The following is a 4,811-nucleotide window of genomic DNA, read 5'->3' as shown; positions in this document are numbered from 1 at the left end:
AGTGCAGCCAAACTTACTAAGTAAATATTTTTTTAAAAAGGGATTTTGCTTAAATGAAAAAAAGAGTGGCCTAGCATGGCAGGGCTGGGCCATGTACACCCAATGCTCGCCAATGCTCTCAAATTACTTCAGTAAAACTACCCATATTCCTAGAGTTTAAACACAAATCCAAACTGCACTGTAATAAAAGCATGTCCTCAGGCTCTAATTGGTTTAGAGAACAGCTTAGTGATCAAAGGATAAGGCCTTATTGGGAGGTAACTTTTGCTTGAAGGGGTCAGGCCTCAGTAAAGGAATTTTCCCAGAACTACACCTAATAGAAAGTTGAACTTGTTTATTTTGAAACACCTTACTGAGTGTTATAGGGCCTTGCCACTCAAACTGTGGTCTTCCAACCAGAGGCAACACCTGGAAAAATGGTTGAAAATAGAGACTATCGGGTCCGATCCATTCCTGCTGAATTAGCATCTCCATTTTAGCAAGATCCCCTGCTGATTCCCATGAGTGTTCAGGGGTGAAAGGGGCAGCTTTAGAGCATTCTAGAAGAAAGACCAAAACCACTAACACCTCCCTCTACCCTAATAGTCCCTACCTCAAGGAGCTTATGGATGGGTGTAAGAGCTCAAACCACACATATGAAAAATGTCATGAAAATGACCATTTACGAATGTGTTGTTAACACCATATGGGCTGCCCTGAGACACACAGGACACGTGTTGAGAGGGTGCAAGACAATGATTGTCTGCCCAGGTGGCTCAGTGGTAGATAATCCGCCTGCAATGTACAGAACTCGGGTTTGATCCCTGGGTCAGGAGGATCTCCTGGAGAAGGAAATAGCAACCCACTCCAGTATTCTTGCCTGGGAAATCTCATGGACAGAGGAGCTTGGTGGGCTACAGTCCATGGAGTCACAGAGTTGGACACAACTTAGAGACTAAACAACAAAAAGAATGATTACAGGTGAGAGTGGTCACCCTGGGCAGTCTTCCCCAGAGTGGTGAAATTTTGTTAAGTATGTATGAATGGAGAGGAAAAGGACAGGGAAAGACCTTCTAGAGGAGAGGGCAGGGGCAAATTGTAAATTCTAGGCAGTGGCCCCCAGATACTTCATTATCCTATGCAGGTCTCCTGACTCTCCCTGGGTCCTTCCAGCCCGTCACATGTTGCTGTGGCTGCCCACACAGTTAATCTTATCTCATGTTACAAATTTTGGTTTAATTAACAGTTTTCATGGGAATTCTTCAAGGGTTCTCGCCAACAGGCAAACATTTTTTCCTTCAGATTCAAAAAGGCAACAGGTCCTCACCTCTTTCTAGGATAGTTGGCTGTGATTTCTAACTCTACTTTTATAATCGGGTAAAAGGAAATTCCTTACATGTACACTCTCCCAAATTGCTGGAGCCTCTAACGTGGTGCAAATCTTCCCCGTAAAGCTCTTAATCAGATCTCATAAACGATTAGCCCAGTGTGTTTACAGTTTCTCGATAAAGTTAATCATCCTCGAAAGCCAGGAATTAACAGGAAAATGGGGAACTTAGTGGTTTCCCTTCCTTAACATCTAGATTTACTTTGCAAAGCAAAAGTGATGGCACTGAAGATGAAATCGAGTTTCAGTGTTTATTTTCCGAATAAGCTGGTGTGATTGTAACCCTCTCCTTGTCACACGCAGCGTATCCAGTAAACCAGAATTGTTCCAAGAATTAAACAACTCTTTGTGACCCCATGGAGTATACACAGTCTATGGAATTCTCCAGGCCAGCATACTGGAGTGGGTAGCCTTTCCCTTCTCCAGGGTATCTTCCCAATCCAGGGATCGAACCCAGGTCTCCTGCATTGCAGGAGGATTCTTTACCAGCTGAGCCACAAGAGAAGCCCAAGAATTAAACAGTGGGGACGAGATGGAGGGTATGAGATTGCCCCCACTGGATACCTGTAGGACACCGCGTAAGGAGAACCTGCCCTCCTTCCCGCCCTTATCTCCAACCTCCTGAAGGGGCACAAGTAAAGTGGAGACTCCAGAGAGAAAGATGATCAGTGTGAGGAGATAATGTTGTCATTGTTTAGCCGCTAAGTCGTGTCTGACTCTTGCAGCCCCATGGACTGTATGTAGCCCGTTAGGCTCTTCTGTCCATGGAATTTCCCAGGCAAGGATAGTGAAGTGGGTTTACCATTTCTTTCTCCCAACCCAGGGATTGAATCCGAGTCTCCTGCATTGGCAGGCAGATTCTTTACCACTGAGCCGCCAGGGAAGCTTATGAGGAGATCAGCTTTAAATAATTCTTTAGATAATTAAATAATTCTTTAAACCCTTTAAATAACTTTTTAGAATAGTTCCACCATAAGTTCAAGGGCCCTTCGCCTTGTCTGAGCCCCATTACAGGTCCCTGAAATCAGGATGGAGCTGAGTCTGTCGGGTGGGTGTCTGCCTCTTGGCTTCAGGGCTGCAAACTCAGGGCTGACTGTTCATCTCTGTCAGAGCCTATCAGCAAAGCGCTTGTCACCAGCTGCCCAGCACACTGGGGAAAAAATGCTTCCTATACTCACAGAGATAATTTGGGCTGATAGGAATAGCATCGGGGAAGAGAATGGCATCACCAAATCAATACTTGAGCTTTACGAATTAATATCTTTTTTGGCTCTGGCTCTACGTTTATATCCAGAAGGCCATTGCTCCCAGACAGAGATGCTAAATGGAACAGACATTTCGCTCCAAACAACAGCAAATTCCCTTTCCTTAATGATAAGTTGACTCGAGGCTTGACATATTAAAGAAAATTCACTTAGAACATCCATTAGCTGTGAATTTTATCATGTTCCTTGTGGCACACTACTAGGAAATAATGTGAATAAGCTGGGAAAATAGGGAGCTGCATGCCTGGCATGAATGCTGGTCACAAGAATGCATCTTTCTACACCCATGTTCATAGCAACACTATTCACCACAGCGAAAACATGGAAGAAACCCAAATGTTCACTGATGGATAAATGGGAAACAAAATACAATATATACACAGAATGGAATATTATTTAGCCTTAAAAAGGGAGGGGATTCTTTTTTATATAATTTTTAAAAATTCATTTATTTGGGTGCATCAGATCTTAGTTGCAGAGATCTTAGAGAGCGAGCAGCTCTCTAGTTGCAGACTTAAGTTGCCCCACAGGCATGTGGGATCTTAGTTCCCTGACCAGGGATCAAACCCACAACCACTGTATTGGAAGGTGGATTCTTAGCTGGGGAAGTTCCCCAAATGAAGGAAATTCTGATACAAGCTACAGCATGGATGAACCTTGATGGCATTATGCTAAGTGGAAAAAGCCAATCACAAAAGCAAAATACTGGATTCCATTCATAGGAATCTAATTTCCTGGCCTCAGCACTTACCTAAGCCTTGGTTCATCTCTAGGCTCAATTCTAGATAGATGTTTCTAACAGCCCGTGGGACTTGCCCATCTGAAGGTCATGTGCGTATCTTGAAGGTAGTATGTCTTATCATTCCTTTCAAACCTGTTCTTCTATTACCTATTGTAGTTAATGGAACCCTCATTTCCCTGGTGGTCCTGGCAATGGGAGTTATTGTTTAGTGGATACAGAGTTTCAGTTTGGAAAGATGAAAATGTTCTAGAGATAGATGGGTGTGATGGTTGTACCACAATGTGAATGGACTTATTGCTACTGAATTGTACACTTAAAAATAGTTAAAATGGTAAATGTATATTATGTATATTTTGTCCCAATGGCACAAAAACAATGAACCTTTCACCCATCAGCCAGAGAGCGAGCCCTCCATCTCAAGGGATCTCAACCTCACTGGCTCTAAGGAGATTTCTTGGAAATGTTTAGTAAAGTACAAAGAGTTTAACCCCTGACTGAGTTTACTTTTGGACATAAATCAGACTCATAGGGGCTGATAAATGTATTACATATCAATTAGCCATGCAAAAAAACTTAAGATTGCAACATGGTAACAGGATTTACCAGTTAAGCAGTTTTCCTATCTTTAAATCAGGGTTTTTCAAACTTGCATGTACATGGGAATCACCGGGGCATCTGGTTAATAATGCAGATTCTGACTCAGGTTTGAGGTGGAGCTTGAGATTCTATTTGTCTAACCGGCTTCCAGGAGATGTTGATTCTGCTAGGCCAGGAGTCTCATTTAAGCAACAAGAGTGTAGACCTCTCTTCAGTGAAGATTCCTGTCCATACCTTGGAGGTAACAGTCTCTCTGATAAGAATTATTTCTGGAATCCTGTCAATCTTTTGCCAAAAAAGGCTCAGGCATCTCCAACTCCTTTTCCTCTAGCCCGAGCATGGACAAATCATAAATTGTGCCCTTATCCTTTAGATACAGGCCAGATCAGCTGCAATGTCCAAAAGCAGGCTTGTGGAAAGGACTGAAGGAAGGAAGAAGGACAGAAGGGCGGGAGGGAGGGAGCAAGGGAGAGAGGAGGGAAGGAGGAGAGAAGAGAGGAAGGGGGTGAGGACAGAAAGAGAAGTAAGAAAAATGTCAAAAGCCAAAGACTTGCTTTGAAGTCCTCTATAAGGAAAAAAAAAAAAAGTCCTCTATAAGAATCCTTCAGTGGCTCTGTTGCTTTCAAGCTAAAAGTCCAGACTCCTTAGAAGGGCTTCTAGTGGCCTAATGACGTCTTTGTCCACCTCTCCCAGCTCACTCCTTACCATTGCCTCCGTGTAGTCTATGTCCAACCATAATGAATTCTGTTCTTCCTTGCCTTTATTTCCCTGATAGCTCAGGTGGTAAAGAATTGCCTGCAATGCAGGAGACCCCGGTTCGATCCCTGGTTGGGAAGATCCC

Source organism: Cervus elaphus, chromosome 5, assembly GCF_910594005.1.
Source record: "Cervus elaphus chromosome 5, mCerEla1.1, whole genome shotgun sequence".
NCBI classification, from domain to species: Eukaryota; Metazoa; Chordata; class Mammalia; order Artiodactyla; family Cervidae; genus Cervus; species Cervus elaphus.
This window is presented reverse-complemented; position numbering follows the sequence as displayed.